The sequence below is a fragment of the Diceros bicornis genome, chromosome 35 (genome assembly GCF_020826845.1).
Source record: "Diceros bicornis minor isolate mBicDic1 chromosome 35, mDicBic1.mat.cur, whole genome shotgun sequence".
NCBI lineage: Eukaryota > Metazoa > Chordata > Mammalia > Perissodactyla > Rhinocerotidae > Diceros > Diceros bicornis.
Genome location: NC_080774.1, coordinates 7,212,636 through 7,240,498, shown reverse-complemented (window position 1 = coordinate 7,240,498; position 27,863 = coordinate 7,212,636). Strand labels below are relative to the sequence as shown.

Here is a 27,863-nt window from a genome sequence, read left to right as displayed (position 1 = left end):
CTCAGTCCTGCCACCTCACCCGCTCCGAGGTGCCTGACTTCACGGCAGGATTGCTGTCATTAGGAGGCTGACTTTGAGAGGCACCCAAGTGATGTGTGACCCCAGGAACGTGCCATTTCCAGCTGCTCAGAGGCGGGAAGACGCAGCTGAAAACCAGTGGTCTCTCCAGCTTCGAGAGCCACCTTCTGTCTCGCAGTAAAACCCAACAGAGGCTTATCAATTTTCCCCACTTCGTTCTCACCACCACAGGCAGGGAATAAAAGCTATTACGTCCATGAATCTAACTTCTCCATGGAAGGTCAACGGTTACTCCTCCCCTGCACAGGCCAGGACAGGGCGGCTGGGGCCGGAGGAGCAGAAGCCACACTGCCCGAGGCCCAGAAGCAAGCAGTGCCCCCTGCAAAACAAGCACGAGGGGCTGCTTTGCTGACATTTTTTAAAAGACAGTGACATTACAATCCCCAGGCAGGCCACACTGACTCAGACACCCGCCTGCCATTGCCCAGAGCCTCCCGGAGCCTGGCTGTCGAATCCAGAAAGCCGAGTCCCCACACTGTCCTGGAGACCCCATCTCCACCAGCCTGAAGAAGATGGGCCCTCTTCTCTGGGCCGCCCCCTCATGCAGAGAAGATCGTGGCCTAGGAGGGTTAGAGGCGCAAGATCCACTCACAGGCTGAGACATCCATGCACTGCCGTGTCCTCGTCTCTCACCCCCGCCACATAGGGCTGATGCGGGGTGAAAATAAAGTGTGCAAAGGCTCTAGCGGGCACCTGCCTCCAGGAGACAGTTGGTGCGGGAGCTGCTTCTCCCCGCCTCCTCGTCCTCTCGCTTAGTTTTGGAACCCAAGGAGTCCCTGCAGTAAGGTGGCTCAGCGGAGAAATCCCCCAACCACTGTTCTGCACTTACACTTTGGGGTGGGTAAGGCAGGTCCCACCTGGATGCTGCAGAATCTTCCCTGCAACCCCTGGATGCGGCCCCAGGACCTAAGAACCAGCCGAGGCTCAGGTGTGGCCTGCAGAGAGCAGAGAGGTACGGTCCCTTTCAATAAAAGACTCTATTCTCCAGAAGGCACTGCCACACAGCAGCCTTAAACAGGATTACTAGTCACTCTGTTTGAAAAGACTGAGACAATTAGAACAATATTAAACAAACACTTAATTGCCGGGCCCTAAGCCCTGGATTGTGGTCAGTCAGGCAGGCTCTAACCTGAGTTCACTCTGGATCCGCCTGCAAGGCTCCTTGAGGCCTCAGATGTCACCTCAAAGCAGGGCCTCGGGACATACACGCTCCATGGCGCCAGCCATTGGACCCAGGCCTCCTTCAGAGAGACCACTGCCTTCGCCGAGGCTTGGTGCTCTCCTCATCTGCCAGCTCAGTATCTCCCGTCTCATGGAAAGAGAAAAGAAAAACCCCCAGGAAACCTGAAACAGACCCTCTCCTTTCCGGTCTCTTCAATTCGTCCTTCTCTCTCTCAAGTGGCTGCTCAGAGAAAGGACATCCTCACTCCACCTGGCGAGCCCCACTCGGAAGCTACTGTTGATGCTGTTTTCATTCTCTACTGAATTGTTCCCTGCTCCCCTCACCACCTCTCTGTTATCTGCTCTGCCCCCTGGAAAGCAGGCTGAGCCCTCTGGGGATATTATCCAAACAGCTGCCTCCAACTCCATCCATAAAACAAGGAATTTGGGAAGATGGTAATTGCAGGTGCTCCCTCCTCCCCCACAGGACCATAAATCACCAGCCACCCTCTGCACAGACACATCAAAGGCTCGATGCTTGCTCTCCAAAATCACTCTCAGTTGTGGTATGGGATCATCCGGTCAGCCTTCCAAAGGCCCTTCCAGATGGGGGGAGGGGGTGGTGACAGGATGGCTGGCTTGTGGGGGAGGTGGCCACACATTCATCCAAACCTGCATGAGTACCCAGAGCGGCAGGCGCCTCCTCCCTCCAACCCAGAGAGGTGGAGGGGCCTTTCCTGAGCCTGGGCTGGGAGCTTACGGACCAAAGGAAAGATGTGATGAAGAAAGGAAGGCTCCTAAAAATCTCCCCCAACCTCCTGGTGCCAACACAACACCAGCCATTACACACGCGGTAAACGCTGGCCTGCTCGACTGTTTGGGCAGACAAAGACACTGGGGCCCAGGGTGGCTTGTTTGAGGTCATCCGGCTAGAACCTGACCTCTGACCAGAGACTCCTCCATTGCCCCCACCACCTGCAGCACACCCTCCAGGGCAGGGGAGAGGGGCCACTGCTCTTAAAGAACAACAGAGGTCCCAGTCTGTGACCCTCACAAGTCACAGCCTTCCTGAGCTTTGGTTTCCCCACCACTACCTTCAAAGGGCAGCCGAGATGCGCGGGCAAGACAATGTACGTAACCTGGCCTGCTTCACTCGTTTCATTTCATCCTCACACCAACCCTAGGAGGCTGACACTTGAGGATTTCCACTTTGCAGAGTGTGACTGATGAGGCTCAGAGGGTGACAGCACTCATCCAAGGCCTCAGAGCTCGTACCTGGCACACCTGGCAGAGACCAAATCTGTTTACTCTAAGGCTCAGGATGTGAACCTGCCTTCCAGATCACGCACACTGGGGTGCAGACCACCTGTCCGGCTCCGCTCAAGAGGTACAAGTGGAAGCAGTAGGTGAGGAACCAAGGCCAGAGCCAGGTCCTCCAGCGAGGCTTGTCCATCAGTGGGGAGGGAACAAGGCAGGACAGAGAGGGTACAGGGGGTCTCCTCTGCGTACAGGGCCTCTGGGGGACCCCGCAGGCCAAGCGAGCACCGACAGCTTTCCATCTGCCTGGGCAGGGAAGTAACTTCCACAGGTGCCAGGACAGAGCTCAAGGGGGTCCAGGGGAAGCCGGGCACGGCCCCAGGCTAAGACCAGGATCTGCCCCTGAGTCCCCTGTGCACCCCTGGACACATGTCCCCTCACTCAGCCTCCAGGGGGATCAGTTTCCCTGTGATCTTGTGATCTAATAAGAAATATATATTTGGTCTTCATCTCCTGGTTCCTGGCACAGAGCTCCTAAAACCCTTGTAATTTCCTGAGTGATAAGAGTGTCTTTTTGTATGCTAATGAGATGACTGGTGGCTGAGCTCCCTAGATAACTTCAGGATGGGGGCTGGTTGCCAGAAAGACAGGGGAGGCATGATTAGAGGATTGAAACTTTCAGCCTGCCCCCTCCAACCTCCAGGAGAGCAGAGGGGCTGGAGATTGAGTTAATCACTGGCTGCCAATGATTTAATCATCTGTGCCTACGAAACCTCCACAAAAATCCTAAACAATGGGCTTCGGAGAACTTCCAGGATGATGAATGCATCCGGAAGGTGGTGCACCCCGACTCCACAGGGACAGAAGCTCCTGTACTCAGGACCCTTCCAGACCCTCCCTACGTACCTCTTCATCTGGCTGTTCCTCTGCATCCTTTATCACATCCTTTAGAGCAAACCAGTAACCACAAGCAAAGGTTCCCCTGAGTTCTGTGAACTGTTCTAACAAATTATCGAACCTGAAGCTGGGGTGGGGGGACTGTGGGAACCACCGATTTCTAGCCAAGTCAGACAGAAGTGTGAGTAACCTGAGACCCACTAACTGTGACTGGCATCTGAAGTGAGTGTGGGGCAGTCTCGTGGGACTCAGCCCTTCACCTGTGGGATCTGCGCTAACTCCAGGTAGCTAGTGTCAGAACCGAACTGACTTGTAGGACACCCATTTGGTGCCCGCAGAATATTGGAGAATTGCTTGATGTGACAACCACTGGTGTCAGAAGTGTTGAGTAAAGAAACAGTTTTCCTTTATTCTCCATCCAAGAAATGAAGGACTTGGACCTGAATGGCCTTTTGGAGGCTCCTGGCCTGACCTTCTCAGTCTGCGCAGGCACGGGGACCTTGGTGCAGTGGTGGACTGCAGACTCACACCGTTCTTAACAGATATCACGCTGTTCCCCGGAGCCAACACCAGGGCCACACAATCTCTCCTTTTTTCCCTCTATCTATCAGCATACGCCTGCAGAACCATAAACACATGGAAATATTTACATGACCAGATTAACTTCTGGGTTCTGTGGTTCACTTAAGCAAACATGTTTATCTTTCCGTCACACAACACTTTCTAAGTCACTTCTTTTTTGGGGTGCTGGAACTCACAGCACAGCATCAGCAGGAGGAAGAGGAGGGAAAAGTGGCAGGCCCAGGGTTGCGGGGTGCTGAGAGCTGATGGATTCAGGATTAGAGCATGAAGAGGGAACCCAGGGGGCGGGCTAATCCCTCTGGGAGTCAGTTATCTCAGGCCCAGACCCAGGCTACTGACAGCAGCCATGCTTGCTGGACAGAGTCACCCCTCTGGTGACAAGGGGACCTGAGCGAGTCAGAACGGATAGACAACTCCCTGCCTAGCACGGGTGCTCACCAGCCCTGCTGAGGGCAGCTCGGTGCTGCCATCTCTAGAAATCCTAGTTCTCAGGCATGCATCCACATGCACACACCCTGATTTTACAGGCTAAGCCGAAAACAAAAAAATCTTTCAGGTACTCAACAAAGCAAGACATCATGATGTTGCCACCAGCCTGCCCCCGACTCCCTGCCGCCTCCAACCTGTCATCCACATGAAGTCAGGTGAAGCCTTTTCTAATACACACATCAGAGTGTGACATTCTCTGATTCAAGTCCCTCAATGTTTCCCCTTGGCTTTCAAGACGACATCCACGCTCCTTAACCAGCGTGCAACCCCGCCCCCTCCACCCCAGCCCCCAGCCCCTTGGCGCCTCTACTCAGCTTGTCCTCCCAGTACAGCCTCCAACCAGATTTGCAGACAGGAACCCACAGTCCCTCCTCTTGCCTCTCTGTCTTTGCACAGGCTGTTCCTTCTGCACGGAAGGCTCTCCCTGCTTACGCCCAACCCCACCTCTCATGTTAGGTGAACTCGGCATTCTACAGGACCCAGCTCAAGTGACAGGACCTGAAACCTTCCTCCATGGGCTCCTCACCCCAAGAGTAGACCTCCACATCCCCATCCCCACACACACCATGACTACCTACTGACTCTGTACCCTCTGATGGCCGATAAGCTCCTGAGAGTGGGGGCCAGACCCAATTCACCTCTGCAGCCCTCTGCTCCATGCCCACACTGGGGGCTGAATGACGGATCCGTGCGCGTGCTGCCTGCGCCAGGAGCCAAAGTGGCCCTGTGGTTCCTTTTGTTCTCACAGCCCTAAAGCACCAGGAATAGCCATGGGGCAGAGAAATAGACCCCTCCTCTGTGGACTGGCAGCGCCCTCACACAACAGCTGCCCACTCCCCATTTGTAAACAGCAAGCACACCCTGGGCATCGTTCACGCACGCACTATTAATATATGTCACTCCTCCTTGCCCCAGGCCCCGCTTGCAAGCTCCTGCTCTCGGCCTTTGTTCAATGAGGCCGCAGACAGGAACGGGCTCGCAGGAAGCCATTTCCCATGATTGGTGAGTGCACAGCAACAATATTTTATTCACAGGATTCTTGCCAGCTTACCCACTTCTATCCTCTTCCACGAAAAGTGTCTCTTGGGCGCGGGTCCTGCTCCTTGCTCAGCGCCAGCCCCAGGTTTCTGCTCCTGCCTAGGAGGAGGCAGTCAGAAATGGGGAGGGGGCAACGAATGAAGAGAGAAAGCAAAGGATGGCAGGCAGGAAGGTGGAGAAAGGCAGGCGTGAGGAGGGTAAAGGGCCAGGGAGCATCTGGACCGCCGCGCCCCCCTCCCCCAGCAACTCTAGCCTGAACAAGGGTCACCAAGTGGCTGGTCTTGCCTGAGCAGTGAGGAAGGGAGACCAGAAGACAACAAAGCTCTGCTCTTATCAGGAGGGTGGATCCAGGCGGGGGGGTGGGGGGGACGGCAGAAAAAGGAGACAGACATGCGGCTTAAGAAAGACTCAGAACCGCCCCACAGACCCGCTGGTCCCAGGTCCCCGAACCACCTTGGCCCAACTTATGTTTGCTGGCTGCTCTGCAACAGGCGCCAAGCCTGGGGAAGCTGGGGACCAAGGATGATGGCCTGGGGCCACCGTTCTCAGCACAACACACTGTCCCTCCACGTAGCTGCCCCCAGGATTCCTGCTGGGCCCACCGCCACTCCCCTTTGTAAGCTACTAACAGCGCTAAGGGGGAACTACTTCCACAGCCTGCTCTCCACGCAAGGTCCCCACAGACCAGCATCCTGCTTCCCTCCTCTCCGCAGACCCTGCCTCTCTCCAGCCTCTACCACCCGGCCCGGGCACAAGTGCGCTTTAGGAGGGAGTTGAAGAGGAAATCTGTCTTTCCACAAGCGGCTCAGCACAGCATGGCTAGGGAGGTGTTCTAGCAGACTTATTTATAGCCACGCACCTCGTCCGCACGCTCTCCAGTGCTGCCTGCCTCACTTGCCTGCCCGCCTGCCTGCCACTGGGGCTTCTCAATCCGTGTCTATATTTATCCCCCAAAGCCGTTGGGATAACGGCGAGGCCAGAAATAGCCTTGAAGACATTCACGTGAAGATGACGGGCAGGTCCCCAGCTCCCAGGCTGACCTTGCCCCCAACATCTGCCGCTTGGCAGTGAGTATTGGGGATCAGCTGGATGGGGCCGGAAAGGCGGCCGAAGCCAGATGGGAACAACATAATCCCTCCTTCCCTGCTGTCCGAGGTCCTCTGTAGTGATTCGCAGACAAGTCCAAAATGATACATCACAGCCTCCGGGCCACGGGGAGACCAGAGGTGACACGGTCTCCTGATGGACGTCACTGTGCTAATCAGAGCAGACCATCCAGCTCAAAGGGGAGACTCAAAGGGAGCAGGCATGAGAGCTCTGCCAATGCCCAGGCTCATGCTCATACAAAGCAGGTCACCCGGGCACCACGGCTGCAGGGAGATGCCCTGCCATCTTGTCCCCTCGCACCGGGACGCAGGCGCAGGGCTTGCAGTGGAAGTGTGTGCGCCATCTCCTGCTTACCCAGTCTCTTCCCACCTCCTGGAAGGGAGGACGACGCAGAGACAACCTGCCGGTCAGGGAGGAAGAAGCAGGGATTCTAGAGGAACTGGTGGCCCCACTTCTGCTCCTCAGCTGTAGTGTCCTGGAAGAACTTACCATCTGGGATGATGGACAGACACACATTAGAGCAGTACATTAATAGAGGAAGGCGCAGAGTGTAGCTAGAGCAGAGAGAGTGCAGCTGGAGCAGCTGACTGCCTGATGGGGAAGATTTCCTGGAAAAGGGGGCATTTCAGTTGGGCTTTGAAGGATATACAGGAGTTTACCAGGATAGAAGGGGAAAAGGTAGAGAGAACAGCATGAACCAATGCCTTTAGTACTCAGAGTACATGGTATGTTGGAGAATGGCAATAAGTCCCAGATGGCTCAAGTGCAGGGTCAAGGGTGGTGAGATGGCAAAGGGAGCTGGACTCTGCAAAAGTCTAGCTGACACACACACCAAGGACCTCCTAGCAGGGAATAAAGCAGCTGAAAAGCTCTGCCTATGGAGTCGAGACAAACCTCATTTCAAACCCGGCTCTATCGCCAACTCTGGTGTGGCTTTGAGCAGGGGGTTCAACTTTCCGGAGGCTTCACGTCTCCATCTGTGAAATGCGCAGGCTGACATCTACCTTGCCCAGCAGCCAGGATTAAATGGAATCCCATGTGGGGCTCTGAGGAGGGCACCCGGCACTCTGTGCTCCCTTCACAAAGGGGGTTCTTTCCCTCTTGTAGGGAGATGCCCCCAGGGGAACAGGACCCTGGGCTCCCCTAGAGAGGCCTGGAATGGGCTGGGGCTCATGGGAAGGAGGGAGAGGGAGTCAGACATAAGTCAGGACCGGGGGCTAGAGATCCAGGCAGGGCAGGCTGCCAGGGACCAGCCTGGAGGCCCCGTCATAGGACGGGGGATAGCATGAGATCAGAAGGCTCTTCCCTGTTGGGAGCAGTGACAGGTCAGATAACACCCCAGTCAGGCCACAGACTCAGCCACAAGGATGGCGAGTGAGTCTCCTGAATCCCATTTGCTCAAAGGCTCTGCTCCTCAGATCTGTGATTGGGCCCAGCTCCCTTTCCAGCCTGATGGCCCTCTCACCACCCTTGACCCTGCACTTCAGCCAGCTGGGACTTCTTGCCATTCCCCAAACATACCATGTACTCTGAGTACTAAAGGCATCGGCTGGTGCTGTTCCCTCTGCCCTTCCCCCTACTCTCCTGGTAAACTCCCATGCATCCTCCAAAGCCCAACTGAAATGCCCCCTTTTCTATGAAATCTTCCCCATCAGACTGTCAGCTGCTGCCGTCTCTCTGCTCCAGGTGTACTCCGTGCCTCCCTCTAATCTGTGTCTGATCCCAGAGGGTAAGTTCCTCTTCCTCACTGTCTGTCCCACTGCCTGGCACAGAAAACATCTGCCAGATGAGACTGAACTGATTCTCTCCTTCATGCTCACCTAGGTCATTTTTGTCCCTCCTAAGAAATTTTTTTTAAAGAGTGGAACCCCACACCAGGACTCCCTTCAGCAATCGGGGCAAGCGACAAATCCAGGTGCTCCCTGAATCTGCCTCCCCGTCTGGGCGGCACGCAGGCTGCCAGCCTCTCCTCGTCCAGGGAGAATCCCCAGTGCTGCCAGGTTAGGGAGCTGCGGCTCTGCCAGGGCCCCAACAGCAGGACCACCCCCGGCGAGGGAGCAGGCCCATCTTTGTGCCAGGGGCTGGTGAGGCCCCAGGGACTTGGGCCACATCTGCAGCCTTGGGGCTTCCAAGGAAGCTCTCCACTCCCTGGCTGACTGGCTGCAAGGCTTCTGGCAGGGATGAGTCCTCCTTCCCAGCGGCTGATCACAAAGCAGGAGCCAGGGTGCAGAGGGGAATGGGGGGCCACTTTCGTGGGGTTGTGTCTTGCCTCCCCAGCGCTGCTGTTTTTGAATTACCTGAACTACTTCCAATTCCAGAGGCCTGGCTCCGGGTGCTCCCCATGTCCCTGGGTTTAAGGTTTCATGCCTCCTTCTCAGAGCTGGAGCCGTTCCAGGGCCCACCTCCAACCTCACAGAGCCCTACAGCTGCTGTACTGCCCTTGGACGGCCCCTCAAGGTGAAGACAGAGATTCCTAGGGTGCAAGACATCAACAACCTCCACGGCTTTTCCCAGGGGTGAGCAAAAGAATCTAAAGCACTGAAAAATGGATGCCCCGGAAAGCAAATTCTGCATCCTTTATTTTTTATCATTATTATTTTTTTGGTGAGGAAGATTGGCCCTGGGCTATTTTCCGTGCCCATTTTCCTCTACTTTTTTTTATATGTGGGATGCCGCCACAGCATGGCTTGATAAGTGGTGCGTAGGGCCACGCCCAGGATCTGAACCTGTGAATCCTGGGCCGCTGAAGCAGAACATGCAAACTTAACCACTACGCCACCGGGCCAGCCCCTCTGCATCCCTTAAAACATCATGGTCAGAGCACCTACTGTGTGCCCGGCACCTGCGGTCTACGGGAAAATACTTATAACCATTAACTCACACAGCCCACCAAGCACTTCACAGATATTCACTCACTTAACCCTCAAGACAACATGCAGTAAGCAGTAACATTGTCTCCATTTTACAAATGAGGAAACTGAGGCTCAGAGAGGGGAAGAGACCTGCCCAAGGCCCCCCAGCCAGGATCTGAACCCAGGCAGCTTGGTTCTGGAGCCTGCATTAACCACCACACTATATAATTTTCCACGCTGATCATTATAAAACAATGTGCACTGAAAATGGGAGAGTGGCTTTGGAAAAGTCTGGCAGTTCTTCAGAATGTTACACATAGAGTTACTATATGACCTAGCAATTCTACTTCTAGGAACCTACTCAAGAGAAATGAAACAGAAGTCCACACAAAAACTCACACACGAATGTTCACAGCAGCATTATTCACAATAATCAAAAGGTGGAAAAAAGGCAAATGTCCATTGACTGATGAATGATAAATGAATGGGGGTCCATCCATATGATGGATGTTAACTCAGCTATAAAAAGGAACAAAGCACTGATTCAGGCTACAACAAGGATGCACTTTGAAAACATTATGATGACTGAAAGAAGCCAGTCACTAAAGGCCAAATATTGTATGATTCCATTCACAAGAAATGTCCAGAACAGGCAAATCCACAGAAACAGAAAGCAGACTGATGGCTGTCAGAGGCTGGAGGAGGGAAGTGATAGCCAAGAGGTGGGGTTCCTTTTGAGAAGGATGAAAATGTTCTAAAATTGACTGTGGTGATGGTTGCACAAGCCTGTGAATATACAAAATACCATTAAATTGTACACTTTAAAAAGATGAATCGTATGCTATGGGAATTATCTCTCCATCAAGCTATTTAAAAAAAAACAACGGTGCAAAACCGGAGGTGTGCCAGCCTAGGGTGCTCAGGGAGACAGAGCAGGGGGTTCCTGTCTGCCCGAGGGAGGGGCAGACCAAGCAGCCATGGTCACCACACAGTGCCATTCCCCTAGCTTTCCTCATCCTGGAATCCAGGCCTGTCCCCTGCTTCCTGTGTCACACACTGGACTTAGGAGCCAGCACAGCACTGGTCATTCTTTTGTGTGGGAGAAGACTGGGGCCCAGGCCACCTCACCTGGGGCAGGTACATCCTCAAACACCCTCCTTCGCACTTTGCTTCCACAGCTCCAAGGTCCTGGTTCCAGAAGCCTTTCCTGACTTCACAAATGGAAAGACGCATTTGTTCGCGTGCCCAGCGCTCCACACAGACATCGATCAGAGAGCCCTGCCAGCTACGTGCACAGCCACCTGCGAGCCATGGCCAACTCTGACGGGTTGGTTGCTATGTGCTAGGGAAGGACGTTTATTTATTGAGCTCCTACTAAGTGCCAGACACCATGCGAGCTGCTTCACATGGTCTTCTCATTTGCTCTCTTTCCTTTGGTCACTGTCTTCAAATCCAGGCCATCTGTGCGAGATGCTTTAACGGTTCAAGAAAACACACCCGTGACCTCAGACGTCCCCTTGCAGTGGGAGTAAAGCACGTGTCACGGGGATGGGGCTGGCCCTGGGGCAATCCGTGATGTAGGAGAATCCCTCCTGCTGAGACGCCACCTCTCCACTGCCACCTCGTCTCATCCTCGCTGGTGTGGCCTGCTTCGTGGTTCCACTAAATGAACTGATTCACAGTAAAGTACCAGGGAGTGCATGCAACATATTTCGAGTATTTATAACTTGAATAGAACTAGAAAGAGGGCACTGCTTGACTAGAAGGAAGAAGTGACCGACGGAAGGAGAATGGAGGGATGGCTCTCCTTGCAAGCCCCTCAAAGCACAGCTCTCCTTTATTTTTACCTCCAGCACGTAGCACAGCTCAGGCACACAAAAGGTGCTTAATAAGTGTTAGTTAAGTAGTCATCCTACCATCTGGGAACCTGGCTCCTAGCAAGCATACTCCCTAGGGACAAGCCAGCTAACTCCCTTTTCTCAGGGAGCCTGATGCCAGGAGAGGAGGTGTGAATCCTGAAACCCACCACAACCTGGGCATAGCACCCGACCTCAGCTGTCCTAGAGAATGGGTCTACACCTGAGAATCACCACAGGAATGCTAGGAAGTCCCTGGCAAGGCATGTCAGAGTGCTGCAGCCCAGGGCAGGCAGGTGAGAGGGGAAGGAGGGGACTAAACGGCTTGTGCCCTGGAGCAAAGACACGGCCTGACTTCCTTAAGGCAGGGAGCTTGTCTGGGTTTCTTTGCTGTCCCCTCACCTCTTACAGCCTCTGAAGAAGATGCCAAGTAAAGGACAGGGGCTGGCCAGACACCCAGCCCACTGGGCCCCATGCCTGACTTCAGCAGTCCGGCCGGATCTCCCATCTCTCGGCACCACATTCTTTTTTCTTTTTTTTTTTTTGTGAGGAAGATCAGCCCTGTGCTAACATCTGCCAATCCTCCTCCTTTTTGCTGAGGGAGATTGGCCCTGGGCTAACATCCGTGCCCATCTTCCTCCACTTTATATGGGACGCCGCCACAGCATGGCTTGACAAGTGGTGCATCGGTGCGCGTCCGGGATCTGAACTGGAGAACCCCGGCTGCCGCAGCGGAGCACCCACACTTAACCGCTTGCGCCACTGGGCCGGCCCTCGGCACCACATTCTCATTAGCCCCATCCCTGACCACTTGTGGTCACCAGGGCACTAACGAGGGCACAGGGCTCGGAGAATGGATTCTGGAGCCAGGCTGTAAATCACTCAATGGAAGTAATTTCCAAGTTGTCATTCTCCAACAGAACATTTATTGCAATGGGTACAGATCAAGTTAAAAGGCCGAAAGAAAAATCAAACTGGACTTTCCCCCTCTGGTCTACAGATTCAGCTTCTCCAAAGACAGCAAAAGCAAAATCGCTTTACCTTCCCCAGGCAAACCTCGCGCTGAGGAGTCTAAAGATGATGCCCAGATCTTTCCAGGCCGAGGTGGGAACTTCACAGGCCTCATCCTGTGTCCCGCGGGCCACAAGTCACCTTAAAGTCGGTCATTAGAGCAGCTTTGCACACTAAAAACAAAGTTACCAGCCCATTCCCCCGTCACAAAGAAGCACCCAGGAGGTCCCAGGGATGAAAGGCAAGGTACCTCTCAGCGAGTGGGATCGAGTCAGGGTGCGGCTGGTCCTCACGGGTTAAGTGAAACCTGTTCTCGGTGACACAGCTATAGGGCACTGAGACCCCGGACCTGCCGAGCCCCCTTGCCTCCTTTATGACAAGAGATGAACCATAGATTTGAACACATGACCCTGATGTACAGAGGCCTCTGACATGTGCTCACTGGGGTATGTGGCAGCTGCAGAAGCCATGTAGTGCCCGTCCTTGGAGAGAGATCTAAGCATGGACAGCTCTCTGCCCATGCCTCAAATGCGGGCCTTACTACCCACTACCACAGGCATCCTCGGTTCACGTGTTTGCCTCCCTGGAACTGTTAGCTCCTCGACAGCAAGAATCTCTTATCTCTGGCCTGGCACTTCAATAAAATGCACATTAAATGAAATAAGCATTGACTCTGATCTGCCCAAGAGATCAGACATGGCCATCAGGACCCCTACCCAACTGAGGTCAAAACGCCGGTCCAGGGAGAGCCCTTAAAGGCCCGGAGTACTCAGAATTGTCAGCTTACAAAGCGGCGGGTTCCTGTCCACCAGGGGAGTCTGCCAGGATCCCAGCTGCAGTGTCTGGGGCCAACTCTTCCTCCCTCAGGTCCGCCAACCTCTGCAGGTCTCCTCCCCAGAGCCGTCCATCAGTTCAGCTGTAGAAACATTGGACTTGGAAGCCTGAGTCTTGGCTCTGCCACTACCTGGCCTGCCGTGTGACTTGGGACAAGTAAATTCCCTTACTGGGCCTCAGTTTCCCTGTAGGTTAAGAGAAAAGGTTGGACCAGATGATCTCTTGGGTCCCTCCAAGTTCAGGAGAGCCACCTTTTAAAAAGTCCACACAACGGGGATCGCCCAACGCCTCAGCCATTCCTTTAGGCTCTACCTTTAAAACATGCCTAGAGCCCAGCTCCCCTGCCACCTCCACCGCTGTCACCCTGGTCCAGCGCCCACTGCCTCTCACCACTGCAATGGTCTTCCCATTGGCCTCCCTGCTTCCTCCCTTCACCCATCCAGTCTGTTCTCCACACGGCAGCCAGAAACCATCCTTTTAAAGCACAAGTCGACGGGCCGGCCCCGTGGCTTAGCGGTTAAGTGCGTGCGCTCTGCTACTGGCGGCCCGGGTCCGGATCCCAGGCGCGCACCGACGCACCGCTTCTCCAGCCATGCTGAGGCCCCGTCCCACATACAGCAACTAGAAAGATGTGCAACTATGACATACAACTATCTTCTGGGGCTTTGGGGAAAAAGAGGAGAAGGATTGGCAATAGATGTTAGCTCAGGGCCAGTCTTCCTCAGCAAAAAGAGGATTAGCATGGATGTTAGCTCAGGGCTGATCTTCCTCACAAAAAAAATAAATAAATAAAGCACAAGTCGAATCCTGGCCTTCCTCCGCTCAAACACTTCAGTACCACCACATCCCACTCAGAGTCAAGGTCAAAGTCCTCACCAGACCTACAAGACTCTGTTGGAGGCAGGCTGTCATTACTCCTCCAGCCTCCTCCCCTGCTACTCTTCCCCTCACTCACTCGCTCACTCCTTTTTCTTGAACACCCTGGACAGGCTCCCACCTGAGGGCCTTTGCACAGGCTGTCTCCTCTGCCTGGATGTCCTCCCCGAGATAACCCCGTGGCTCTCGCCCTTGCCTCCTCCAGGCCTTCGCTTACATGTCCCGGATTTGAGAGGCCTTCTCTTCCCTGTTTATTTAGCTTTGATTGCCATCAGACATAAACCTATTTTACTGCATATTTGTTTATTGTATGTCCACCCCCACTAGAATATAAGCTCCAGGAGGGCCAGAACTTTAAATGTTTTATCACTCCTTCATACCCAGCTTCCCAGGTAGTGGGGACTCATTAAACACGTGTTTAGTGAATACATCTTGATCACTTTGGGTCTGATCATGCTGCTAAAATGAATAGTCTCAGGCCATACCACCCTCCAGCCTGAAAGGCATCATCTTAGGAGTCCCTCTGAGAATCCCAAGCTCTGGACACTGTCTCCAGGCATCAGAGTGATTGTTCGAGGCAGGTTCGCAGTTCAGGAAGTGTGTGGGGGAACAAAGCCGGGAAATGACCCAGAGAGCATCGACTGGACCTGGTCCCTGGGAGGCGTGAGGGTCAGTCCATGAGCAAACGCTTCCAGGTGCCTCCTTGCCAGGCAAGACGAGGTTACAATCATGGGCTCCCTTAGTGTACTGGACACCCGTCCTGGGGAAAGTACAGGAAAAAAACTCAAGCAGTGGGCTCTTCAGTATAACCAAGGGAAGGCACAGATGAGGGAGGGGGGAGCAGAAGGCAGCCAGAGCGGGGCTGCCAGTGCCACACCCTGCATGGCCTCGCACAGGCTATGCCAGCTTCTCCCCACCGCCTGCCAATCCTGGAATGCGCAAGCTGAGCGCCCTCGAGCCCAGTTCTCTGAAAGCCATGCAAGCCTGTGCGAACCTCAGTGAGTGACTGGGCGCAGGGGCAGAAATGAAGCCAGAGAAATGCAGCTTCTGCCACCTGGCTGAAAAGAAACCCGTAGGCTCTCAGGAAGATGTGCACCCACTAAGCCAACAGGGCAAACCCAGGGAGTAGGTACCCAGAGGTGTTTGAGAATAGGAAGAATAGGGAGATGGGAGGGCCAGAATTCAGCAGGGCATTTGCACAGGGCGGGAGGGGGCCTGGGAGCCTGCAAAGAAGTGGGGGGTCTGCGATCTCCGGCAGAAACCCCTCCACGGTCTACCCCTCCACCCCAAGTCCTGGGCAGGGCTGGCTGTGCATCAAAGCACCTCGTCAGGAAACAAAACGTCAACAGGAGAAGTCAGGCAGGGGCACGATGGGGACATGAGATCCCGCCCAGCCGTCTCCCAAGCACTGGGGGGGACAGTGACGGCACAGGACAGACTCCCTGCCCTCCTCATCATCACGTGCTCCGCCCCCCACCGTGGCCTCCCTCCTGCTGCAGGTTCCAAAATGCTATTTATCACAGATCCAAACCCTGAAGGAATGGTGGCCAACTCTCCCATCTGTGGCTGGGGTGTCTGAGAGTAAGGTTAAGCTTCGGCGGATGAAGGACAGAAGCCCCTGGCCCCTCCTTCAGCCTCCATCCAGAGGCCTCAAGGGAGGCAGGGAGGCCAGCACAGGCCAGCGGGGATGGAAAGTGTGTGTCAGCTGCTGCTGTGGTCTGAGGTCCTGTCCAAGTCATCAGCTCTCTTCCTCCCCAGGAGACAGTGACCCTGCTGAGGCCTCCGCAGAGACAATGGCAGGAAGCACCCCTCCCTGTGAGAGCTGGGGAGTCAGGAAGGAAGTGACCGACTCTGAGGCTGGGGAACCTCCCTGCTGAGCCCCCACCCCAAGGACACCAAGCGTAACAGCAAATGCTAGACGCCCTGCTCACCCGCTCAGAATGGCAAATGGCTTCAACTTCAGGGAAGGGGGTCTGAGGGCAGGTGCTCTTCCCAGCTGGGACCCCCTCTTTGAGGCAGGCCCTTTCTGCGGATGGCCCCTGCCTCCGGGTCAAGCAGAGGCAGAAGACGGCCAGGCTGGGTTGAGACGACAACTCTAGCTGCCTCCTGCCCTACACCCACCTTCTGGAAGGAAAGGCTCCTGTTCCTTTGGAGCAAGGAGCTCCTCTAAAAATAAACCCCGCTCCTTAAGCCCTCTCCTCCTCAGCTCCCTGTGGAGGGGAAGAGGAGGAGATTTCACATCCTCAGCCACCCCGCCCCAGGGAAGGGCTGCCTCTCTCCACCCCCGACTCTTGCCATCCAGGGCCCAGTGGTCTTCATGCCCCTCATGGCCACAAACTCCCAGGGGGAGCTCAGAGGCATGCGGTGGTAACCGCGATCTTCCCCAGTCAGGGCCGTTTTCCAGGTCTGGGGTAGAGATGAGCAGAGGGAACCTCAGGACACTGGAACAGCATATGCAAAGTGCAGAGGTGAGAGTGGGGAGCACGTGCTGGGCCAATGCCAGGGTATAAACTCCCCGCAGGTGGGGTCTTTGGTTTATTTCATTCACGGCTGCATCCCAAGCACCTGGAATCGTACCTGGTCCATACCAAGTACTCCATAAGTATTCGCTGGATAAACCAGCGAAGCTGAGAACTTCTAAGTGAGGACCCACAGAGAAGGTAGGCCGCAAGCTCACCATTTCTAACACCATGGAACTCAGGGATACTGTTGTTAGGAAGGAAAAGAACCCCCTTCCTGAAGAAAAAGGAACAGGAAGTGAAGGTTCTTTTGGGGCAGGGGCCCTTGGAGCAACGTGGGCCATGTTAGAGCTCAGGTCGCTGGCAGGGACGCACTTGCCAGGCCCCACTGGTGAGCAGGACAGTGAGCGACCTGAGAGAGGCTGCGAGTCAGGGACGATTCCCACTCCAGCCCTCCCCACACCCACCCTGGCAGCTGAGACACCTTGGAGAGTGGATTAAAACAGAAAATATAACACAGCTCTCTCCCTTCTTAGCACTTGGAGGCCTTTTCACAGCAACTGAAAAGAATGAGCAATTAGAGAAGAAAACAGCCCACAGTGCCAACGTGGAAACACAGGAGCGAGGGGGCATTCAGCTGAGGCCGTGTCTGCCGTGCCCTGTTCTCCCGGCAAAGAGAGGTGGCCCAGACGAGGGAAAGGACTCACTTGGCACCAGGGCATGAGAAAGGGCTGAGCCTGGACCCTATCCCATGGGGAAGTCCGGCCATATTTGGAAAACCACGCCATGTGCTTTGGGGTCCAGACGAGGTGCAATCCTGAGCCCGCCCCTGACTAGCTGTGTGACCTTTAGCTAGATACTTGCCATCTCTGAGCCTTGGCTTCCTCATGTAAAATGGGGTCATAATGGCTCCTATGCAGCTTACTATGCACTTAGCAGAGTAGTGCATCTACTAGCTCACAGCCCGGCCAGACACAGTGAAACTAGGGACACCGGTGCTCCCTCCCCTCCTGGCCTCTTCACCTACTAGGTTAGTTTCCCTTGATGGAGTATCCATCCTCCGTGCCCCCAAAGCTCAAACTAGCCGATCAGTACACAGGAGGAAGGGTTCATCGGAGTTTAGGAAAAGAAAAGGCAACGTCACTGGACCTGCACCAAAAGCTTTGGCATGACAAAGAGGGGACAGGGCAAGGCCTGTGCCTGAGACGTGGACAAGAAGCCCAGGAGGGCCCAGGGCTCCACTCCTAACTTAAGCAGAAGGAGGGAAAGAGCTAAGCACCGGGAGATTCAAGTCCTAGTCCTGAGGCCACACTGACCCCACAGAGGACCCCTGGCGTGCCATGGCCCAGCCTCATCTAGGGAGATGGTTATGTGGAGACACTCACACAGGTGTTTCCATGTTGCTACAGCCTGTGGGAAGCAAGGACAGACAACGCCCAGCCCCTGCCCACCGAGGAGGCTGGGGAGCCGCAAAACTCCTGTCCTGTCCCATTCCTGGGAGTGGGGAGGGCCAGGCCAAGCCAGGGGAGCTGCGAGAAGAGAGGCACACCAGGGCACTCCATGCAGAGAGTAACAAAGGCCACTGGGGAGGCAATCGAATCTGGAATCTAAAGCCACCAGAGAAGGAGCCATCAGTCCTTCCTGCCTAGTGAACAGCAGTCAATATCCGCAAGAAGCAGGATGGATTAATAGGATCTACGCCGCACTAATCAGACAAAGTCAGATGCTTAAGGAAGAAGGAAATGGCAACAGCCTCTGCACCTCCAAACTCCAAAGCCAGTGGGCGGTCCTTACCTGCAGGTCTGAGAAGGCTGCGTGGACGTCCTGCGCCGGGAGGAGGAAGGACGGCACGCTAGCCCACAGAAGGGTGTCGGGGACCAGGACGCACGAGCCAGCATCCTGCAGGGAGAAGTCCAGCGGGGGAGGAGGTGAGACACCTGGCCGCTCTGATCACTCAGCGCCAACCCCTCTGGGAAATGGACCAAGCTAGGCCTCATCCCGAGCAACGCGAGACTGGAAATCCAGATGTGCCCAGAGGACAGGACAGGGGACGCCCGGCTGAAGGAGTTTCCACTTGGCAAAGGGACCCAGTCCAAGACTTGCTCATGGAGGCTGAGGCACCGATACCGCCCAGGGCGCCCTCTGCTTAGGAAGACTGCTCAGGGAGGGCAACCCACATCACCAGCACACACGGGAAGCTTCCCTGTCTCAGAAGCCCAGCTCAGAGCTCTCGGCTTCAAATTGAGGCTGTTAACCTTCAGGGCCGCAGGACCTCAGGTTCAGAGGGGGGGCAGGTGCAAGAGTGGGGGAAGCCCACAGCGGGAAGAGCAGCCTGACGCCCTGCAGCAGGGTCCCAGTCAGCACTGTGGGGTGATGTAGATGACTCTCACCTTCCCACCAAGCCCCTGCAGGGGGGCAGTGTGTGACTGGAGGCCCACCTCCGACAGATACCCAGAGGCCAGAAACGGGCACTCACAACGAAATGAAACTGGTGGAGAAATGGGTTTTTCCAAGGAGTCCCAGGTGCAATTCACAGGCTTCACTAGAGCTGCCACCCAACCCAGGGCTCCCACGGGACAGAGACGCGCCCGGGGAAAACACCTACAGCTCCACACACATTCTTGTTCGTCTGACACACTTGCGAGCCCCTGTACCTGTGCCCAGGAAGCAGGCAGCATTGGATTCCCAATTCTGGAGCAACCCTACTCCAAGGGCTGAGGCACTGGGGGCTCCAGGGACCCGGCCTGCGTCTGCAAGGGGCAAGCGGTCTCCACAGAGGTAAAACACGAGGGGAATTTCACGGTGGCTCAGGAAAACAAAAGTGACAAACTGCCACGTGAGGGCACAGACAGTAAGCGCTCAGAGGAGGGAAAGACGCTAAACGGGGAGGTAACAAGATAACTATGCAGCACAGCAGTGGGAGGTGTGGCTGCGAGCCACGGAGACTGGCTTCTCACACGCCACCCACCCCAGTGCAGTCCCACGCTCCCGGGGAAGCCACGGCCAATTCTGCAAACTCTGCCTCGGGACCAGCCTGCAGGGGACGAGGCTCCATCTTTGCCCTGCACCCGTCCCTCCTCTCCACGGCTGCACCTACACCCCTACATACACTCTCGACCCCCAAAGGACAAAACGTCCCAGGTTCCAGCCCCCGGGCAGTGCATGTCGCCCCTCCAGCTTCCCTCCCTACAGTCCACCAAATTCCGCAGCTTGCCAAACCGCGCACACGCCTTGCCTCTGCACGCTTTTTCCCGCTCTGTTTCTGAGCTTTCATCACAACACCTCCAACCCCTCTGTGAGGTCCGTGTGCGTCTCCCCGTTTCAGAGGTAGGGCAACTGCTGAAGGGGTTAGGGGTTTGCCATGGTAACACACCAGACAGTGGCGAGCCGGATCTTGCAGGCCAGCCCCACTCCACTCCCTCGTGACGCCTCTCCTCGGGTGAGAAGGTCAGCTGTGACTCACACCTGGCAGAAGATCGGCAGGGGCTGCCAGAAAACAGGCACGCTCCTCACAGAGAGGTGTGCCGTGGGGACATTATTTTTCTGACCAAAAAAAAAGCATTTAAAGTCCAAAAAGTGAATGCAGGGTCAGCTTAAGGATCAAGGCAGCAACTTGGGGAACAGACCTCTAGGGGCGGGGGCGCAAAACACCGCTGGAGTGGAATAGGAAGATGCTGCCAGGCAACTCAGGTTTCCTCTTGTGACCCCTCACACAAAAGGCAGAAAGAGAAAATAAGAACTCAAATCAAACACGAGCCCTTGCTGAGACTTGTTGCACGCATGTTCCATGCATACCTGTCGTTGCGGTCCTCGGTGTGGGGGGTTCTTAAACCACATAATACAGGGTGTGCTGATGTTTATCAGAAACAAAAAGAACATATTTCACCCCTTTAGGTTTTTTCCCCCAGTTTTATTGAGATATAATTGACAAATAAAATTGTAATATATTAAAGTGTACAACATGATAGTTTGATACTTTGTGAAAGGATTTGCACCATGGAGTTAATTAACACATCCATCACCTCACATTTCCCCTTTGTTTTGGGGAGTGGTGAGAACACAAGTTCCACTCTTAGCAAATTTCAATTATACAATACGATATTATCAACCATAGTCATCACATTAAACATTAGATCATCTCCTTTACGTTTTAAATCTAAATCTTCAATATGCCTCTCAAATGATTTGGAAAATCGCAGGGGAAAAAATAAAATAAAACCAACCTTTGGAGCCATGAACAACAGTCAGAATTGCTTTCCTGAAAAATTTTTGGATCCTGACTGTTTCAGTCAGTGGACATGAAGTAGTAAGTGATTCTGTTTCTCTATACGATTTCTATTAATAGAATATCAGCCTCTCCTCATCCCCACTAAATAAATGTCAAACAAACACTTAAAGAATACCGGTTTGATGGGGTGCCAAATTACGAGCTTGCCCAGACATCCACATGTCTCGAGCTGGCCCTGGTTGAGAGCACAAGTTCCAAATGAGTGGGTAGTGTGGCTGAAGTGCAGCACTGTTGTTTCCAGCCCCCGCTGACGTGGAGACGTGAGGCCGGCGGCTAAAGAATGGGCAGAGAGGGACAGATGCAAATGGTAGTGGTACGGAAGCCACCTGTCCACGTTGCTGGCAACAGGCCGGGCAGCACGGCCTCTGATTCCGTCTGAGAGAAGGCATGGCTCCTCAGCTTTTGTTTCATTGAGATATAATTCACATGCCATAAAGCGCACCCTTTTCAAGTGTACAGTTCAGCGGCATTTAGTACATTCACAAAATTGTGCAACCACTACCGCTATCCAGTTCCAGAACACCTCCATCATCCCCAAAAAGAAATCCCATACCCATGAGTAGTCACTCCCCACACCCTCTCCCCCCAGCCCCTGGTAAACACCAATGTCTCTATGGATTTGCCTGTTCTGGGCATTTCATATAAATAGGAGCATACCATACGTAGCCTTTTGTATCTGGCTTCTTTCACTTTGTATAATGTTTTCAAGGTTCATCCACACTGTAGCATGGATTAATACATCATTCCTTTTCATGGCTGAATAATATTCCATTGTACACATACACCACGTTTTGTTTATCCACTCATCTGTTGATGGACATTTGGGTTGTTTCCACTTTTTGGTATCATGAATAGAGCTGCCATGAACATTAATGTACAAGTTTTTGTGTGGACATATGTTTTCAATTCTTTTGGGTATATACCTAGGAGTTCCTAATTTTTTAATAAAATAAAATAATTTAAAATAAGCAATAAATCTGTATTTCTGAAAAGATAAAGAGGGTGCAGGGTAAGAGTGAAATTCTCTTGCCCCTGTTCCCTGGCACCCAGTTCCTCTCCCCAGAGGCAAACACCAGTTTGGGGTTAATTCTCCCAGAGACAGCCTAAACATATACACTCTGCTGCATTTTACAGACAGCTTGCAGGGAGGAAACCTGGCGACCAGGTGAGGCTGGATCAGCCTAGCAACACTCTGAAAAGAGCACAGGGCCCAGCTCGTCTCTGCTGCCCATCCACCTGTCTGTCCGTCGGCCGCATGCCCCTGGGAAGCTGCTTGGCGGAGAAGAGGTGACGTGACTGAGTGGCCGACAGGAGGAGGCCTGAAGGTGGGCAGATTTTGACATCTGGCTCTGCCATCTTTTGGCTCTGTGGCCTTGAGCAACTTAACCTGGGTGTTTAAACTCTCTGGGACTCAGTTTCCTTATCTGTGAAAGAGCACCGACACCAGTACCCGCTTCGGAGAACCGCCATGAAGAGCCAGTGCTTAGCACCAGGCCAGGCACACGGTGAGTGCTCAGTGTTTCTGCCGCCATAATCGCTACTGCTACTTCACCCCTCTGACCTGACCCTCAGTTTCCCCATCTGGAAGATGGGGGTGGGCACCTCCCATGCACAGCTACGGTATGGAACACAGGAGACCCCTGGGTGAGGGCCCAGCATGCCACCATTTCTGAGCAGTGGGTGCTCCAGGACAGTCAGAATGGCTGTGCGGCATCCCCGCACCCCCACGAGACGCCATCCCCCTCTCCCCGAGGAGATGCCAGGTCCCCCCTCAGCCTCCCGCAGCCCTGAGTTCTCCCAGCCGTGAGAGAACAGCTGAGATCTCCGCACCTGCCCTCCCACAAGCAGAGGAAGAGCCTGCATCTTGGACCCCACACCTTGGGCTGGTTCTGGATTTCTTACTTGTTGTCTCTTTCCTCCTGCCCCCCATCCGGATCCTTCTCTCTGCTTTCCCATCAGACACTCTGCTCTGGAGCTGAGCTTCTCTCTCCGAAGCCCAGACTGGCGGAGGCAGCAGGGAAACCCTCAGAGACCTTCAAAGTGGAGAGACGTCAAGTGAGAAAGGAAGCATTAGCAGGGTCATTAGAACGATGTTAGGAGCGATTTTTCTTGCAGAAAAGGCAAAGCAGAGCCTGGAGCACAGACCCAGGCCTGGGAGGGCAGAACAGAAAAGAGAAAGAACAATGCTTCCTTAGGCATGCAAAAGTTCATGGGGAAAAACCCAACACACACACACACACACACACACACACACACCCCAAAAAGGAGAAATTCTTAGCCTGCAGCAGTTGGTAGCATTATGTAAAATTTCAAGCCCACAAAAATATCATTCGGATGATAAAAAGTTAAATTTAGCTAAGTACAGAGTGACTAATACTATGAGGGAGAAGCAGCACCCCCAGTTGCCTGGAGCTGATACAGCTGGCTTTTAGAAACTTTTGACAGTAACCAGGGCCTGGTGCAGCACAGAATAACAGATTATGTAATAAGAGGCGCAGCCATCAGCAATACAAAACACACAGCAAGGGCTGCAGCCTCCTCCAAGGGAGGGGACAGCCGGGGTCTGGCTGGAGCTTCTCCACCAGAACTTTGCCTCTGGAAGCCTGGGCCACAGGAATCTGGCGTTCCAGAGGCCTCTGAGAGTGCAGCCAGGCCTTGGATGGGTCTATGTGAGTGGGTCCACCTGGCCTCTTCTACAAAGATCTTTTTCCAAATGGTTTACATTGGTGGTCCCAATGAGCCATGACCTTGGGGAGTCCCCTCCCTTTGAATCTAGTCTGGCCCTGTGACCAATTTTAACCAAAAGAACAGGATGGAAGTAACACTGGGCCAGGTTTGGACTGAAGCCTTAGGAAGGCCTGGCTAAGAATTCAAGGCAGAGATTCAGATATTTGCACCCCCATGTTCACAGTAGCATTATTCACAGTAGAAAAAAGAGGAAACAATTCAAGTGTCCAACAGCGGATGAACGGATAAACAAAATGAGGTATATCTACACAAAGGAATATTATGCAGCCTTAAAAAGAGGAAATTCTGTCACATGGATGAACCTTGAGGGCATTATGTTGAGTGAAATAAACCTGTGACAAAAGGACAAATACTGTATGATTCTACTTATATGAGGTACTCAGAGTATAGATCTTCTTCAACTTACGATGATAGGGTTAATATTTCGACAAACCTGATAAATTGAAAATATCATTAGGTCGAAAACGCATTTAACACATCTAACCTACCAAACATCATACTTAGCCTAGCTTACCTTAAACGTGCTCAGAACACTTACATTAGCCTACAGTTGGGAAAAATTATCTAACACAAAGCCTATTTTATAATAAAGTATTGAATATCTCATGTAATTGATTGAACACTGTACTGAAAGTGAAAAACAGAATGGTGGGATGGGTACAGAATGGTTGTACATGTGTCGTGTATTGGTTGTTCACCCTCGTGATCGCATGGCTGACTGGGAGCTGCGGCTCAGTGCCACTGCCCAGCATCACAAGAGAGGATCGTATCACATCACTAGCCTGGGAAATGATCAAAATTCAAAATTTGAAGTACGGTTTCTACTGAATGCGTATCTCTTTCATACCATCATAAAGTCAAAAAATCATAAGTTGAACCATCGTTAAGTCAGGAACCATCTGTAGTCACACTCATAGAGATAGAAAGTAGAATGGTGGTTGCCTGGGGCTGGGGTTGGGGAATGGGGAGTTAGTGTTTAATGGGGACAGAGTTTCTGTTTTGCAAGATGAAAAGAGTTCTGGAGATGGATGGTGGTGATGTTTGCACAACAATGTGAATGTACTTAATGCCACTAAACTGTACACTCAAAAATGGTTAAAGTGGTAAATTTTATGTTACATGTATTTTACTACAATAAATAATTAAATTAAAAAAAGGAGGAGGAGGCCTGGATGCTTCTGTGTTTGTGCTTTGGGGGAAGCAGCCGCCATGCGAGAAGTCCGATTACCTGAGATCACTGGGCTGGGAGAAGCACAACCAGCCATGGGGAGAGGTTATGTGGAGGGGAACCGATGCCCCAGCCAACAGCCCCAGCTGATACAGCCAAGTGCCAGGCTGGATTTGCCAGCCATGAGAGTGGGGCTATCTTGGAAATGGATCTTCCACCCCCAATCCAGCTGTCCCAGCTGACACCAGTGGAGCAGAGATGAGCTGTCCCCACCAAGCTGTGCCCAAATTGCCACACTCTGAGCAAATAAATAAAATGTTGATGTTTTAAGCCACTGAGTTTGGAAGTACTTTGTTGCAGCAACAGATAATTGACACAGTGGTCAGGCTCTCTAATGGGTTTGGGGAAATTTTTATTCCTAAAGTAAGACTTACAAAGATCTTTCACATCTCACATGTGAGTCACTAAGAGAAGTCAGTGCTCAACTGAGTCTGAGGAAGAGACTAATTTTCCATTCCCCAAATCCCAGTGGAACAAAGGCTGAAATCAAGCCTTGTACTGAGCTTCAAACAGCTGCTGTCGAGGCTAGAGGATTTCTCCAATGATCCAATGGAGTAACCAGGTCACTGGTTGATCAACTCAAGCTGTCACTTAATTACTCGACTTTCAATCGTCCCGTCCAGAGCAAGGATTTGTACACTGCTGACAGAGCTATCGATGGGATTCCCTGTGTGCAGTGAAATGATCCCAGGTTTGCGGGTTGAGACCAGAGTTCTAGCCAGCTGACTCTGGGTCAGTTCCCCTCTCTGGGCCCCCATGTGCCCATCTCTAAAAGGCCTCTCCATCCGGCTCCAACATTCTGCAGTCCTATAGTTTTGGCAGAAGTGAACACTGAAACATGATCTGAAACACTGAACAAAGTCCAAATCACTTCATGTAGATTTACAAGGCAGGCCTTGGCATCCTCACCTCTGGCCTCTGGAACCCTACTTTCATCTCTACGTCCTTCATGAATTTGTTTGTCCATTCCACAACAATTCCCTGTGGCAGTCTGGCTTGGTCGAATTTCCTCTTCCTAATTACATTTTTAGCCCCCTGGATTCAAGGTGGGACTGTGTGACTAGTTCTGTGAGTAGACCCCTTCCAGGCCTGGCCCCTAAAACACCCCACGTGATCTTCTATGCCCTCTCTCTCTCTTTGCTCATCAGCCAACTGACTGCCCAGATCTACTGAAGGACCCCAGGGAGCCCTAGGGGATGGCAGAAATACAACAGGAAAGGATCCTGGATCCCCAATTCACTGCATGGAAGCCACCCCCAGAGCATCCAATTCAAATATGACAAGAGTGAGAACAAGCCTTTATTATGATAAGCCACTGAGACTGGGGGATTGTTTGTTACAGCAGCTAGCATTTCTTATCCTAACCAATACATTCACCAAACTGTTACTACTTGTCAGATGTGTGAAGGATACGTAGGAGAATGAGACCTAGGCCTAATCTTGGCCCTCTTGGCACCACCAGTCTAGCTGATAATTCAGGGAGATCAGATAAAGACCAGTTCTGCACCCTGCAGTCATACACTAAGCCCATGATGGGAGCTGCTTCATGTTTTTCAAGCTCCACTCATATCACCTGCTTCCAAAAACCTCACAACATAGATTTACCTCTCAAAAAACTAGACAAATAAAGAAAGAAAGAAACCATAAAGGAAGGAGAAAACCTATACTGAGACTCCTGAGGACAATCCAGAGGCAAATGAGTAAAAATTTTCACTGTGTGCTTTCTGGTAGGCAAAGCAAAGAGAGAAATACGCGGGTCACAGAGCTCTCACCAACAGCGAAAAACATACTGGTTCATGATGAGAAACAAACTTTGTCCTTGCTAAGATCTTGAAGGGAATGCTCTCCAGGGTCACTGTGTGAGGGACTCGGTGTCTGGGCAGGAGGCAGCAAGAGGAGACCAAGCTTGCCCTGAAGCCTGTCTTCGCAACCCTGCCTGTGGCCTGACTGGCTCTCGCTGGCGAGCTCCTCAGAGTAATTCTTCATCCTCATTAATGTCAACACAGCAGCACCATGATGATGGAAAATATTTACATAGCGTACCACTGACGGGTTGTTTAGACCATCTGGCTATTGGACGCGCTAAGTATTGTCAAACACATGGCCCGTCCACAAACGCTGTGCCTTAGTACTGACGGAGGCCAGGCTTGGGGATCCAGGCAGTGTCCCTCGGCCCATCCCCATCATACGCTCCACCATGGGGACCCCGAGAGGCCATCGGCAGCCCGTGTCTCGGCCGGCCTGTGCCCACAATTGGCCTCAGGCCCCTGTGCGTCGGGAGCAGAGCTCTCAAACTCCCACCCTCTGCTCCATAGGGTCGAGAATAGCTAATAACAGTCTAACTTCCCTTCACTGAGGACCCCTTCAGGGCTCAAGTATTCCAAACAAGACTTCCCTCTGCACGACAGCTCCGATTCTGCAGCCACCTGGGGGATTCTCCAATGATCTTGTGGGACTGCTGGGAGCTCTCCGAGGCAAATTCAGCACAGTTCATTTGCGCTTGAAGCCACTTTCATCTAAGCTTTGTCACGCTCAGGAGGCAGGGACAAGGATTAAGCATCACAGCTCCAGAAGGAGGGAGGATGGCGACTTTAATCTCGCCTAAATGAGAATTTCTTCTTCCTTCTGTCCATGTGGCTCCACTGAGTTCTGATACTAGGCTGAAGACAGAGTTTTTTTCTGGACTGACATTAAATTTTTTCTTTTTTTTTAATTTGGGGTGTTGGGTGAGTTGTTTTATTATTATTTTCTTAATTTTAGTAAAGGCAAAAAAGTTCCATTCGGAGCCTGTTCAAAAGTAGCAATTTTCTTAATGGGAAGCATATGCTTGCCGCCCACGTGAGGAGCTGTGACAGCTCAGCAATCATAGCGCCCTGAGAATATGGTAAGTCGTCACCTTCTTGACAACTGTGAGTCAAATGGAAACTCATCACAGGTGCCTGTGTGGCCTGCTGGGGTGGCTTCACACTATGACAACGGCTTTCAGAGGGGCACACCTGTAGGGAAGGCCGGGCTGTGTTTCTGTTGACTATGAACCCACAGCTTTAAGGTCTTTTCATAACTAACATCCTCTAAGACTTAAAATGCTCCAGACAGAGCATC

General features: G+C 52.9%; 1 protein-coding gene across 6 annotated transcripts in view; it reads right to left on the bottom strand.

Moving 5' to 3' along the window:
* Window positions 1-27,863, bottom strand: part of PITPNM2 (phosphatidylinositol transfer protein membrane associated 2) — a 140,227-nt gene that overhangs the window by 89,116 nt on the left and 23,248 nt on the right. The window contains exon 1 of one of the 6 annotated variants that reach the window (XM_058531300.1): window positions 18,292-18,619. The exons of the other annotated variants lie outside the window; for them this stretch is intronic. The gene's annotated coding sequence lies outside the window, so the exon portion shown is untranslated. Of the gene's footprint in view, window positions 1-18,291; window positions 18,620-27,863 lie in introns of those variants that run through there. 6 annotated transcript variants of the gene reach the window in all.